This window comes from Lactuca saligna, chromosome 4 (genome assembly GCF_052625555.1).
Source record: "Lactuca saligna cultivar CGN05327 chromosome 4, ASM5262555v1, whole genome shotgun sequence".
In the NCBI taxonomy this organism is placed as follows: domain Eukaryota; kingdom Viridiplantae; phylum Streptophyta; class Magnoliopsida; order Asterales; family Asteraceae; genus Lactuca; species Lactuca saligna.
The window spans coordinates 274,925,256-274,941,696 of NC_136420.1; positions in this window are offsets into that span (position 1 = coordinate 274,925,256).

Sequence of the window (16,441 nt, forward strand, 5' to 3'; positions counted from 1 at the left end):
TTATTCAAAAGAAAAGAATACGATGTGTACAGTCAGCCAAAGCTCGGAAAGGAAAGTGATTCCAAAAATATCCATATTTTTATGATTGCTGATATGTGAAGTGTTAGAAAGGCATGCTAGTATGTAGGCTAGAGATCTTTTTAGAAGTTGCAAGATAGAATTGTATGATACTTAAGATGTCTTATAGCCTAGGGAGTTGCTTTTTATTTTCTACATTGAAGCTATATTAATATTAACTAGTTATTTGAAAAACATATTAGGTTTCATGATCCCAAAATTAAATAGTTATAGGTTGCTTGATCTAGCGCTATTTTGCAGCTCTCGTTTAAGTTTAACCGTCGTAGTATCAGATTGTGTATACGACGGATTGTTTGGTTTTAGAGGCATGGAATCTTATTCGTCCAGTAATTAGTTAATATTGGTAGAAGTTCTTCCTTAGCTAATAGTAGAGAAAAGTGGAAAGGAATCTTGACAAAATAGTCTATGAATTTGAATACATACTTAATAGGGCATATATTTGTAAGTTTAGGCATTGGTAAAGATGCGAAGTCCTAGTGGAGTTTAGGAAAAGCCTATTGTATGCGCTCATGGGACACACACACACAAACACACACACACACACACACACACACATATATATATATATATATATATATATATATATATATCTGTGTGTGTGTTTAGTGGTTATCATGTGTAGTGTCGGAAGTGATTTGGAAATTGTGAAACAGTTTTTGGGACAAGTATGAGTAGGTGTGAAAGGTAGTAGAGGTCGAGACTACCTGAAGCACAAGACTCGCACTTGGATCAGTAAGAGTCACAAAGTTGCTAAGGCACTAGTAGTTACGTAGATAGTGTGGCTAACACTATAAATTCATTTTGGGTTATTTCCGTCATTACCTGTTGGACGGTGAAGTCTAGGTGAGTGACTCTAAGATTGGGCCAAAGTGGTCATAAAAGATCAAGTACGAGTAAAACCAAAAAAATTACATAAGTGAGTTGGTTCTTACAACCTCGTATGATATTGTATCGACTTTAGTAGAGAGAATTAAGAAGGATAAATTGGAATGCGACGAGGTAGTCGTCCCAGACAGACAAGAAGAATGGAGTAAATTCAAAAACCATCGTTGTTGTTAATTGTTCGACTATGTTAGTAATACCCAACTTATATCACATAGATATGTGTGTGTGAGAACGTTTCTCGACAACATTGTGCTTGTCACGACCTTAACCTGATTTGGTCGTGTCATGAAAAAAGACCCCTTACGGTAAACACAATTACTAGTATTTCAAATAGAATGTTGAAGGTCATTAGATATGACAAACATGAGTTTATTCAAAGTCAAAGGTGTTAGGTTTTGAGCCTTCTAACACTCCTAAGTGTACATGCAACCCTAAATACCTTGGATCTTTATTTTCTCTATAATACATATAAATATGAACATCTAAGGTATTATTCCTAATCTAGCATGCAAAACACTAAATAAACCAAGATAGAATACATACCTCTTTGATGTAAGTGACTTCATGAAGCTTGAGTGCCTAGTGCCTCAAGTGTGACACCTCAAATGGTTCACACAACACCAAATACACTTGGAATAACTTGAGAGAAACTTGAACACTAATATGACTTATGACTCATTTTTTTGATTTAACCATTTCAACAATTATTGATTCCTCTTCTTAGTCATGAAAATGCACTAATATGACTTTATAGGGTCAATTGTGATATGGTATATTAATCATTAAGATGATCATAAACATGATACTAAAGTACTCTCCCATCATCTCAGAATTACACTTAAACTTATAAGTATAACAATATTTACTGAACTTAAGTAAATCATGACGAATAGTCTTCTTGATCTTTTGTAGTGGACTTGACCAGTGCACAAGAATGTGTACTCGATCCCTTAGTCCTTTCCTTATTCACATAAGGAATTAGTCTTAATTTTCCAAGCTAAAAGTTCTCATTCATCATACTATACAACTTGCATGATTCTAAGTTTCGGTCCAATTGAACGTTGGGTGATGAGAATCTTTCTTTATTTGGTAATATTAGACACTACCACAAACGAAAGAATCAAATCCATTTTTCCAATATTGCTATCAATGGAATCTTATAAGCATCAACTTTTCACAAATGCCATTGTATGGATACTTAAAATAAATAAAATCAAAACCTTTTTCTTTTATTTTTAAAACTTTGCGGAAAAACTTATCCTTACAATCCATATGAAAACCTTGTTGTTATCTATTCCTAAGCAATATAAATATCATAACTCTTAAGTAATAGCCCAAAATTCTTATCACCGAACCCTGCGATTGAAATCCATCTTCGCGATCAGAATCAGCATGTACTTAATAGAGTTAGACAATCGACTTTACCTGAAGTAGAGCCAAACTTATTGACTTTAACATCCTTAGGTAAATTTGGCGGCTTCGCAACCAATGCCCCTTCCTTTGGCAATAGTTACCTATGGACCCCTGATAATGGGACTATCTCAGACTTAGCCTCTCTCTTGACCATTTGGTCAACCGAATTGACTATAGCCGATCCCTTTCCATTGGGAAGAGAGAGCTTTACTAGATATCCAATGTCATCATTATCAATGTCCATAGCACTTTAGGAAGTTGATTTTAGCAAATAGATAAGATCATTAAGGGTCTTGTCTTAGTCTGTTTCATAGGATTCCTAAAAGAACTCACTATGTGACTTAGAAAGTAGTTGAGCCACCAACTTTCTCAAGACATTGACACCCAACTCTCCCGACTTGTCAATATGTGACTACATCTCCAAGATGTGATCACACCTAGACCTTGCCTTGCCAATAGGGCTTGAGTGACCTTAAACTTTTTAGGAACTTGTGGGTTAGGGAGAATAATTGGAGGAGGTGAAAGAAGTATGATATCCATGGGACATCATCTTCATTTAGGAAAGCTTGTTTCAAGAGATTTGGGAAGATCATAATTGTATAGACCAAACATCTTTTTGGGAGATATTCAAGATAGTTGATTTAAAGTCCTTAATATGACACCAATATGAAATATTAAGGGTAGGACCCAACAAACTATTTTATAACTTAGAAGAGGGATGCCGTAATCCAACCTATAAAATATTTGAAGGTAGGTGAATAACGATTCATCAATTTCCACCATGAAAAACGCAATAATTTATTAGGTTTTAATTGGATCTGAAACTCCTAGATCTTTGAGATTCATTGAACTGTTCAAAGGCATGTTTCAATCTCGAGTGTGCCCTTCAGGTTTTGTGACTGGGATGCCAAGGATCACAAAACAAGGTGTGAATAACCATGCAAATTCACTTGGTACCCTTAATATTTACCCCTCAATCGATGTGCCGGTTAACAACACACGCTCCACCGATACTATGATAAACATTAAGTTACCCTTTGCCTACCTTGTTAAATCAAGCTAGTGTTCCGGTTAACCATACACGCTTCCTAACCGCCTTAAGCAAAGTGTAATTTCATGGGTTAGCACCAAATTCACATTTTCCTAAGTAACTAAGATTGGGTATTTCTAAAAGGTTTAGTTACTTAGTATTTATCATTAATACTTTTAACAAAGGGAGATTATAGTCCTTGTCCAAACCGTTCGGCTAACGACCCTCCACCACTCAAGGAAGCGGTGGGTGAGAGTGGACACCCCTTAAACTGCCATTTTATATGCAGTAACCTTATACCCCCCTTATAGACTGGCTTCGTGAATGAGGCCTACTAACGGTAACACTGACTTTACTCTTATACATACATATATATATATATATATATATATATATATATATACATATATATATATATATATATATATATATATATTATTAACTTATAATATCATAAAGTATAAGGGTTGAATTTTAACTTTTAAAATTCTATGGGCTAACTTGGAATTAAAGTATTCATAAGCGATAACATTTCAAATTCCAAAACTTGAGGGCATGTTTTGAAACTATTCAAAACTAATTAATTCCATAACTTATGAGTTTAAAGTAATTTTAATTAAAAAACTCTTCAAGTTCCATAACTTTAGGACAAGTTATGGAAGACTTTAAACTAATTAATAAAAAAAATAACTTTTTTTTTATTGTAACTTATGGAACTAATTAAGGTTAAACTTTTTTTTTTATTTCTTATTTAATGAAGAGACTCTTGAACCTCCATAACTTGAGGACAAGTTATGGAGTCATAAAACCATTTAATTAGAACTAGACTCTTCATTGTGTAACCTTTGCCAACTTTTATGAGTTTTATGATTCTTAAATGTGACTTTTCATATAACTTGAGGACAAGTTACAAAAACACACTTTGGAATCAACTCTTAGATTAAAATGGATTGAAAACAACTATTTCACACAACTTTTCTATTAGTCTAAGAACCTCATAAGAACAACATAATTCAAATCATCAATCTTCAAGAAATTAGCATGAACATACAAACTAATAAAAATCTTGAGATTATGACAATTATCTTAGAAATTGGATTAGCATGAACATTACCACAACAAAAACAAGTTTATAAGTCCAAAAACATCGTAGGGTAATGTTCCTAGTCCAATTCCAGCCAAAACAATCGAATATATGCTGTCAGGGGCTCCAACTCGTCGAGTGCATGAACCAAATCGGCGAGTTGGATGCATTTTTCCTTGGACTCGGCGAGTCTGCTATGCAGACAGCATCAAAACTCAATTTTTTCAGCTACTTTTGCAAGTATAACAAGAAAACTAGACTAGGCTCTGATAACACTGTTGGGTTTTGAGCATTCTAACACTCCTAAGTGTACATGCAACCCTAAATACCTTGGATCTATGTTTTCTCTATTATGCATACAAATATGAACATCCAAGGTATTATTCCTAATCTAGCATACAAAACACTGAATATAACAAGATAGAATACATACCTCTTTGAAATAGAATGTCTTCATGAAGCTTGAGTGCCTAGTGCCTCAAGTGTGACACCTCAAATGGTTCACACAACACCAAATACACTTGGAATAACTTGATAGAAACTTGAACACTACTAAAATCGGCTAGCCCTTTCTTATTAATCATAGTGGCCAATTTTTTCCCATAGAATATGATCTTATATAGTTGTTACAATTAGGGTAAACCCTAATTGTCATTGCCTTCCATTTCCTTGGATCCATGGGTTCAAATACACCATGGACCATCCATGGACCATCCTATGGGTTTTAGCCCAACTTGATTATCCATGGAGCATTAGCCCACTATACAAGTATGGATGATTTATACAATCAAACCATATATTTAATTATTATTCTTTTGATCACTTAATTAATTCTAGATTAATTCTTAATCAATACTAATTAAATAATCCTATTAATATATTAGAACTTATAATATACTAATCAACCGTAAGTGTTATTTCTCTCATTATAGTCTATCCAAGTGCATGATGCCATGCAACCCAAATGGACCATGTCGGCTCGGGTCAAGTCTTACTAATTAAATTTATGGACTTAGACATTAATCCAAAAAAAGGAGCTATGAATCATGTACACAAGGCCAACATAGGCTTCAGGTAGATATAAGTAGTAACAGCTGATGTGTCGAATCCATATAAAGGAGAACCGACCCTAAAGGAAAAAAGTGGAAAAAGTAGTTCGACTTTCGATTTCAATGTCAAGCTCAAGGAGAATGGCTACTCGAATAGGTGAAGGTTGTTAATTTCAATTTTGTTAGGCGGGTAACAGCAGAAGGGAATATTTTCTTAGATTACCCATAGGCTATAAGTTTCTTGTTTCTCAAAGAAAGGTTGGTATTTCCTATTAATATGACTAATAGGATTTAGGAAGTGGATGAATTCCTAGGTGCGGCTTAGATAGACAAGAGAACCATCTAGGTTCTCACCTTCATAAATGCATGATATATCCTCACAGGATAGGATTAGGAATTCACTAGGTAGTATAGTTTTCCATAAAGAGAGTTGATTACTAAAGGGATACAAACAGACTTAGATATTAGATTCAAAACATAGTGAGGATTTCATTAAACCATGCCAAATGATTATAGTAGTAGCATCAACCTCAAGGGATATAGTGGATTCATAAGTACGATTAGAGACCCATAGGAGGAGACAATTCAAAAAAGGACTATGCCCATTAATCATACGGTAATACTCAATGTTATCTTAGGTTTTAGGATAGACTACGTGTTTAGTTTAGCTATTACTTTAGTTGATAAGCGTAAGAATTAATATAGAACTATGATTAAATTTTAACATTTAAAGGTTGACATAGGATGGTAGTTAGACTTTATCATCCATATAGTGTAGATTAAGGACTTCTAAATAAATTATAGTCTCAAAAGTTAAAAAGAAAAGATCTATTGTGATAAGTATATATCAAGGAAAGAGGATGACTAAGAATAGTCAGATACTGGTTATGAGTCTTTAAGACCATCAAAAGGTTAATTGTGAGTCTTCAGACCCTGCAGGATGATGACAAGAGTGATCTGGCATCGAAATCGCAATAGTTGGATAAGTGTCATGACGTACCGTGAACAAATTGCTTGAAAAATAGTCATACCTCAATATAGGTATAGTAGTTAGAGATTTTCAAAAAGGCTATTGATGACCTAGTGTTTATTATAATCCAGTAGGTTGGAAGATGAGAAAGTCTTATAATGAGTCCAACACCAATATTAGAGTATTGGTTCCAATGTTTTCCAATCAGTAAAACCGTGGTAGTAGTATTGGCTAAATTTCAAGATGATGGAACACCCAAGCTAGGTAGAGAAACCACTTACAATCTAGGTTTGTGTATGTTTTAATGATATAACATAATCCTTTTCAAGTCATGTTCCTAAAAATGGATTACATTAGGATGTCATAGAAAATTTTTCCATAGTTAATCACCTCATAAAAAGTGTATTGTGTCAACATTTTACGTCAGAGGGTGATCATCAATCATAGCATGTAAATTCTGGAAGTCCAGACCAACGAATTCCCGGTTTCGGAAGACTTTGCGAGAAGTTTGGGATTATGTATAACAGAGAAAAACACAGCTCTACATCTGAATAAGTGCAGATAGAAAAATTTGATGCAACAACGTTGGCTAGATATTAGGTTGATCTCATGAAACCCTAATATTATAGTTTGTAGTAATTATCCTTAACTAGCATTAACAGTAACGTTTCGGGGAAAAAATCTCAATAAGTGGGGGTGAGTTGTAACACTCCATTTCCGCCTGACAGTACAAACGATCAGTTACTTAATTACAAGTTTTTGATAGAAGACTGTTTAGTATAAATAATTTTGATGAAATATGCATTAATTGCAAAACCGAGAGCATGCATAGAAAGAACACGTAAATCTGACCTCGTATGAGAATGTTATGATTGTAAGAAGTTTCAATGCAGCAGTGTACAACATAGAAACCGAAATTAAGACCAGTCGAATGTTAGGAAAAACAATCTAAACGAGAATTAAAGATCTCATCAATATGATTTCATCGATAAAAAGATAATTAAGAACGAATATCGTATAACAATGTTATGAATTTTATATGGACTTTAACAATCTAAGCCTATTAAAGATATAACTTTAAAAATAAAGTGAGAATAATCGACAAAGTCTAAACAAAAGTTGTAGATCTTGTCGAAAGATACGCATGGATATGAAGAACATCAAAAATAGATCTCATATGAAGAAGCTACATAATTTACAAAAATTAGAAAATTTCACGCGTACGCCTACTCTCCACGACACATATCCTTTTAGAAGGTGACACATTGTCCACAAGGAAAATGACACGTGGAACCCCGCAGGCACCTTCCATTTACATGACATGCACCTCCTATTTTCACGACGCCTACTCCTAAAAATGGAGTATAAATAGCAGCCCATGCCACACTCATTCCTCGCATCATCACTCTTAGGTTTATCTCTCTAGAAGACCTTCTTCCCTCTAGATTCCCGAGTTTTCGGAGTCCTAAGGTATTAGCATTAAGGCTCTAAGGTAGCGGAGTGTCGACCATATAGAAATTCTCGGTATTGAGGTCCTGCCTGCGACGTTTCAGATTTTTACCTATGAATTTTTGCAAGTTAAGGTATGCATATTAGGCTTGTAGGATAACCTATAGTTATTATTAGAGCTATTATTAGGAACCTATAAGCTATATTATTTATTAGTTCCAGTTAAATAAAATGATTGATCTATTTACGGGAGCGGTGTCTAGAAAAGTCACATTGGTTTGGTTGTTGGATTTCAGAAAAACTATATACCGAAATGATCCTGCCTTCTAAATGTCTTGCATGGCTGATTCTTATTTGATAGAATTCTCAGCACTCATTGGGATTAGTGAATGATCTATCCTTCACTACGATATTGTCATAAGGATTAATAACTGATAGTATTATAGGTTAATACTTGTTAGGCATGTAGGCCATATGTGCATATATTATTAGTAGATCGTGAGTCATTGGTTGTATGAATGTATATATGATGTGGTATATGGTACTTTGGGGAACTCACTAAGCTTAATGTTTACCCCAGTTGAATATAAATGTTTTTCAGAAACTTCAACTGATTTATGAGAAGAGCAATGTTTGACTGTACACATACTCATTCACAACATGTTTCCGCATAATGTAATAACACTCTAACGTACTTGAATAAATAAAAAATGAAAATTATGTGTTGAAAGTGGGGATGTTACAAAATCAATCTTATGAAAACACAAAATGCTGTAAAAATCAAATAATAAAGAATTATGGACGGATGAGCACCTACAGTAGTGCTGGTTTCAAGAAAGTAAGTCACAATAATGTTTATTCAAGTATAACATATTTTGTAATGTTTAATAAAGAGTAACATATTTTGTAATGTTAAACAAAATTTTCATTGGCTCAAACCTTATCACTGTGCGCATGTCAGTAAACAAGGGGACTTTGTTGACCCATTATTCGAAGAGCAATAAGTAAGTTTTTATTAATTAAAAGTGAAGTAGATTTTTGTTTTTGTGTTATTTGTAGTATATTGATCATCATTGTTAAATACATAATGCTTTAGTTCGTGGGATTGCTCTACAAAATCAACTCATAACCTCCTGTCGTGCTTATCCGCGATCGATTGTTTGGATAGGTATATGCGAGAAGGTCTCAGGTGCTTGAAGGGGACATATGAGAGGCATCATATGTAATCCTCCTTCAACATCAGGTGCTAGTGCTCCCTCTCAATGAAAATCACATGAACCGCAACAAACTTAGATACTTATTAAACTCTTAAGGACTTTGGTAGTTTGATAGTTTATTAAATTATTAAAGACATAAATGATTTGGTAGTTTTAGGTACTAGGACTTTGTTAGTTTGACAGTTTATTAAATTATTAAGGACGTAAATGATTTCGTAGTTTCATGGTTTGTTAAATTGTTAATGAATTAATTGTTAAGTAAAAATTTGTTTCTCCGTAATTTGTTATTTAACGTATATACTTCCTTTTTTGTACGACGTGAATACTAATGTTTTTCTACAAAACCAGGTCATTGTAACGACAATTGGCGATATTATTCGCTTGTTTAATAGCTAAGCCAACATTAACAAAAAGAATGGGAGCAACGACAACAGGGAGACAAGTAGTATGTTTTGTTTAATGTAATATATTTTATTTTATGATATTTGATCATTTATGTAATGAAGATTTATAGATTAGTATTTCTGCCTTTTGATATATACACTACTAGGAATAGATATATTAGCGACGAACAATTCCAACACTAATCTGTTGCTGAAGGCCATCGTCGACGGATTAGCGATGGAATTTGGTAGTCAAAAAAACCATTGTTGCTAATTGTCAGTGACAGATTAACGATGCCACAAATTGCTCAAGGAACCTTTGGATTCCGTCGCTAATATGTCGTTGATGTTTGTTGCTAATTTGTTGCTGTTGAGTTCTTTAGTTGCAAAATAACTTTTCAGGAAAGCAACCGGTGGATTCCATCACATTTGATTATCAATTATATCATTAGTTTTGATGTCTAAATCTATAACCATAATGTACAAAATAAATTTAATATATATAATAAACTAAAATAAAATTCAACTAGTAAGTTAAATATTAATATTTGACTTGAAAAATGAAGATTAATATTCGATTTCAAAGTGTTGATAACAAATCACATTCAAAGTATCGAAACTAAATCAAAAAAATTAAATGTCTAAGTCTAAATTGATTTCAAAGTATCAAAACCAAATTACAAAAAATTAAGTATGAAAGTCTAATTAGTTGGGAAGGTTAATTCATTGGGTGAATCAAGTGTGAATGTCATTATAAATATTGATAATTTCTTGTTTTTGGCCTCAATAACCCACAAAGAAAACAATTTGTAAGAACGTACTTTCAATAACCTCATCCTTCATACTTTAAAACTAAATTCATTTTAAAACGTATACAAACCATTAATTGGTGATAACATTATTGTTAGCATAATAAGACTATGTGGGGGATTGTTACAAGTGACAAGAAGAAAGCAACAGACGAGAAGGCCGATAATTATGCAACCTTACTAAATTCATGGGAGACTGATAACTCCAAGATCATTACTTGGATTAATAATTCTGTCATCGAGTCTATTGGTACTCAGTTGGCGAAGTACGACACGAAAAAGGAGGTTTGGGATCACTTGGCTAGGTTGTATACTCTGTCTAACTTTGCAAAGCAGTACCAGTTAGAGTTTAATATTCGAGCCGTACAACAGAACAGTCTCAATGTTCAGGAATCTCATGCAGCTATGTCGGATTTGTGGGATCAGTTAGCTCTTAAAGAACCTGATGTGTTGAAGGATTTTAAGCCTTATATTGACAAAAGGGAAGAGCAACCTTTCGTTCAGCTCTTGATGGAATTACATTCAGATTTTGATGGTTTGCGTGGATCAATCTAGCATCGTACACCTCTTCCTACTGTTGATTCAGTTGTTCACGAGTTGATTGTTGAAGAAAATCGTATCAAGTCCCATGCTGACAAAGCTCCAAAGACAGCCACACCTGTCGTCCTTGCTGTTCCACAATGACCTCAATCTTCAAACCAAAATCATCCCAGAGTTGCATTTGATGAGTGTGATTTTTGTAAGGAGAAGAACCATCGGAAAGCAAATTGTCCTTTGCTGACAAGCAAGGGAAAGCAGCAGCAACAACAAACAAGATCACTAGCGCATTCTCAGTCTTCACAACTGAACAAGTCTTCTGGACAGTCACGTCCCTTATTTTCATCTTTTAGCCCACCACAGTATGCTGCTGCTATACCTTCAGTTGAGAATGAAACAGATTTCACACCACCATCAGCCTTGGATCTACATATTGTTGAGTAGTTCAGATAGTTCTTAGCTACCAATCCAAATGCCATGTCAGCTTCCATGTCTCATTCAGGTCTGTCTTCATTCAACACGTCAGGTATTCCTTCATCCTTGTAGATATTGGATTCTGGTGCATCTTATCAAATGTCACCATATTTTTCATCTTTTGCTTCATTATCTTCTCATACACCTATCTCTGATATGTCTGCTAGTGCTACACCCATGTTAGTAGAGGGTGTCGGTTCTATTGTCACTCCTTATATATCTTTAACAGATGAGTATTACATTCCCACACTTGCTTTGAATCTTGCATCGGTCAGTCAGTTGTGTAAATCTGGTTGTTGGGTCTTCTTTTCTGATTCATTCTGCTGTGTACAAGACATTCGGTCTTGCAGGGTGAATAGGATAGGTCGTAGACATGGGGAGCTTTTTGTCTTGGAGCAGCTACATGTTGCTGTATCTAGTGTCGATTTGTCGTCTTTTCATTTAAACTCTTCATCATCTTTTTTTTATCTTTGGCATTCTCGTTTTGGACACGTGTCAGCGTATCGTTTACAGTTTTTAGTTTCCACTGGTGTGTTAGGCTCTTTGAAATTTGATTATATTTCTGATTGTTGTGGTTGTAAAATGGGAAAAATTACTGCTTTACCATTTAATAAAAGTGTCACTCGTTCTGTTGCTCCCTTTGATATTGTGCATTCTGATGTGTGGGGTCCCTCTTTGATCACCTACAAATCAGGAGCTAACTATTATGTTTCATTCATTGATGATTACACTTGTTATACATTGGTTTATTTAATGAAGCGCAGGTCTGACTTTTTCACCGTATATAGTGAATTCAGAACTCTTGTCAAGAGTCAACACTCTGCTATCATAAAATTTTTTCAGTGTGATTTGGGAGGAGAATTTACCTCCAATGATTTTAAACAATTATTGGCATCTGATGGCACTATACATCAATCATCTTGTACAGACACTTATCAGCATAATGGTGTTGCAAATAGAAAACATCGACGTCTCCTAGAAACTGTCAGATCCTTAGTTCTCTCTACTCAAGGTCCCAATATGTTTTTGGAAGAAGCTGTTTATACCGCCACTTATGTTATTAATCGCATTCCTACAGTGTACGCTTTGGGGAAGTCTCCTTATGAAATGTTGTTTGGACAACTCCCAGATTATTCTTCATTATGAGTGTTTGGGTGGACATGTTTTGTCTTGAAGCCTCATGTACAGAGAGATAAGTTGTCTTCAAAATCATCTCTTTGTGCTTTTCTGGGATATGGTATTGGTCAGAAAGGTTATCGGTGCTTTGAGCCTTCAACTCAGAAGTTGTATGTATCTCACAATGTCACTTTTTTTGAGCATATTCCATTCTATAGCATTCCTATCCAGTCACATTATGCAACCCGAGAGGAGCTTCGTACTATTGATTTATTTAGCATTCACATTGATCATCCACCACATGTCACTGATCCATCACTTGCTGCTGATCCACCACATGCGGCTGATCCACCACCTATCATTGATCCACTGCCTGCAAATCATCAAGATCACCCTACATCGAGGCCTTATCGTAATAAGAAGTCCACAAAGCTTCCTGAGTTTGTCTATTCCTCTTACTCAAAGGTGTTTGCCTCTTTTTATTGCTAATGTACATCTTCTCTTCGAGCCAAACTCTGACGGATCCGTTGAGCATTATAAAGCAAGACTTGTTGCGAAAGGGTAGGTACAATAGTATGGTATGGATTATGAGGAGACGTTTGCTCTTGTTGCAAGAATGATGACTGTTCGCACCTTGATTGCAGTTTATTCCATTCGCTAATAGAAGATTTATTAGAAGGATGTCAATAATGCTTTCTTAAATAGTGATCTTCATGAGGAAGTATACATGTCTCCTCCCCAATGTATTGCTCACCAACCAGGTGAAGTTTGTTGACTTCGAAAAGCTCGATATGGCCTCAAACAAGCCCCTCTTGCTTGGTATGAGAAATTTTCTATGGTGATTACTTCTCTTGGTTTTCAACCAAGTAACCATGAATCGACTTTATTTGCTCGATGTACGAATGCAGGTCTGTAACATCCCAAAAATACAGTCCAAAAATTTCGTTTTTAAATTATTATTATAACCACAAAAACCATCATTATAATAGGAAGTCATAAAACATGTATCTCAAAACATAATATTGTATGTAAACGTTTCAAATTCTCATAACAAATATCATAGTGATCTCACAGGCTAAAAAGATTGTGGTGTGTGTCATGCGATCATCCCAGGCCCTTCCATTTGCTAGCTGAAGTACCTGAAACCAAAACTGAAAAATATAAGCGCGAAGCTTAGTGAGCTCCCCCAAACTACCACATAGCATACACAAAACATAAAACAAATAACGTAACTTTGGGACTACTCCCACTGCATGGAGATGAACCTGACATCGACTTACCCGGCATCAGACGCATGTTCGAGATCGGGATCACCCCGGCATCAAACCACATCCGGCATCGAGCCCCACCCTACATCGGGCTTGCCCCGACATCGGGCTTACCCCAGTATACACACTGCATAACATATATCATAAGACATAACTTACATCATAAGACATAACATACATCGGGCTTTCCCCGGCATCGGACCGAGGCCCGGAAAAAATAACATATAACATATAAACTAACATACATCAGGTTTACCTCGACATCAGATCGAAGCGTGTAACACATAACACATAACATGCATGAATCACAAAGACATCCAGCATACATAACTACTTCTGGGGACCGCCCCGACATCAGACCGAAGTCTAGAAACCAATAAACTGCATTGGGGTAACCCTGTCATCGGACCGAAGTTCGACACACTATAAATACATAAACGAACTGGCATTGGTGCCTTCAACCTGTTCCTACTGAAAGAAAACTCACCTCTCAATCTGGCTGTTGAAAAACTCGTGTGAAGGTAACTCTGACCGATGCTCCAACTACTCCCTGACTATTATGACCAAAATAAACAGTTAGTCAAAAACTGAGTATCCTTCTGAGGGTAAAATGACTATTTTACCCCTTTTGATCCACATTGGACCATGACTTAGGCCCAATCCTTTTATAGTCCTTCCAAACTCACTAAGGCCCATTAAAATTCTCAAATGGCCTAATTTTCTAAATTTGGCCTAACTTCTCAAATGGGCTTTCCTCCCAAAGACAAACTAGTCCTTGGGTCCTTAACTGGCTCCTGGGGGCCCATCATGGCCCAACATCTACTAAGTCCAAAGCTTGGCCCAAACGAGGCCTAATAATACAAAGCCTATAATCTGAGCGTACGCTGACTGTACTTTTCTGTACGTAGTGCGTACAACTTATATGGCTTGTACGCTACGCGTACTAGCGTGTACGCCCAGTGTACTCCCCTGTTAAGCCATTTTCTTCAAAGTTGCTTAATCCCTTAAGACACTACGTCCAATCTACAGTTCTGAGTCCAATAATCGTCTTAACCCATAAATTCGATCACTTGGTGTCTTGCAACCCACGAAATGAGCCCAGACATAGAATAATAGTAACTAACTCCATAGAAATGGCTAGATCTCATGCTTGGTTACAAAAAGGCCTTAAAGGTTGAAAGTTTACTGCTAAAGGAATGCTTTGGGATCCAAGGGTGGCAACCCTAAGCTCAAAATCGAAGTTGTATGATAAAGATCCATCCTTTGGACCAAAAAAGGTCAAAAGCCTCAAAACCCTAGATTTAAGCTTCTAGGAGGAAAGATAGAAGCTTTATACCTCCTTTAAGTGCCAAAAGATGATATGGTTCTAGTTCCTTGAGCTCAAGATAAGTAATTTCTTCTTCTTCCACTCCTCTTCTCTTCTTCCGAGTTTTTCTTCACCAAAAATGAGCTCTAAAGATCAAACACACACACACACACAACAATAGATTAGGAGGGCGTATTGGGGTTTTAGGAGGGTGAGGGACTGGTAAGGAGGCTAGGGGTGGCTATAATGGGGTATTTATATGTCTTAAACCCTAAAAATTAGGGTTTTAGCATATGCTCACGTACGCTGTGCATACTTGTGTGCACCCCCCGAATCCTAGGTGTCTCTATGCCCCACGTACGCTAGTTTACACCCAATGTATGACTTATGGGCAGCCCAAGTTCTTGGCCCACTCTACTATGGTCCACTCCAAAAGTCTATTTGTCCCATTATTAGTCCAAAACTAATATTAATTACATAATTTAAATAATACCTTAAGAGATGCATGTTACAGTTCTCCTCCACTTTTCTTAGACTTCGTTCTCGAAGTCTGATGTGTCAGAAAAAAAATCTGGGTAGTGCTCCCTCCTCTCCTCCTCGGGTTCCCAAGTCCACTCCGAGCCCATACGGTGCTGTCACTGCATCTTCACTAACCCTGTTGTTCCTCAGTTCCTTCATCTTGCGATCTAGAATCGCCGCTGGTCTCTCAATGTAGTTCAAGTTGTCATCAACCTAAATATCCTCAAAGGGTACCACTGTTGAATTGTCCACTAGGAACTTTCACAACTACGAAACATGGAAAGTGTTTTGGATCTTGCTGAACTCCGCTGGAAGATCCAATCGGTATGCTACCCTGCTTACTCGGGCAATGACTCTGAAAGGGCTGATATACCTGGGGCCTAGCTTGCACCGCTTCTAGAACCGGATAACACCCTTCCAGGATAACACTTTCAGGAGGACCATGTCACGCACATGAAAGTCAAAATCCGAATGTCGCTTGTTGGTGTAACTCTTCTACCGACTCTGTGTAGTCTAGAGCCTACTCCGGACCTGCTGGATCCGCTCCATGGTCTTGAGTACCAACTCCGTGTTGGATTAGTGTCTTTGTCCATAACTATTTTGGTATGTACTTGACCCGATGGTGAATGGTCCTTTTGGGTCGCCTTCACCGAAGCAACTTGATAGGATGAATTATGGAGAGAAATGATTAAATATGATTTATTAATATATTATGGGAATAATATATTAAAGGAGAAATCATATTGTTTAATTAATATTAGTCAAGAATTAATTAGTAATTAGTTTTATGACTAAAAGAGATTAACTGAACTTAAGGGACTGGAATTGTAATTATAAGATAATTTCAATTTGGG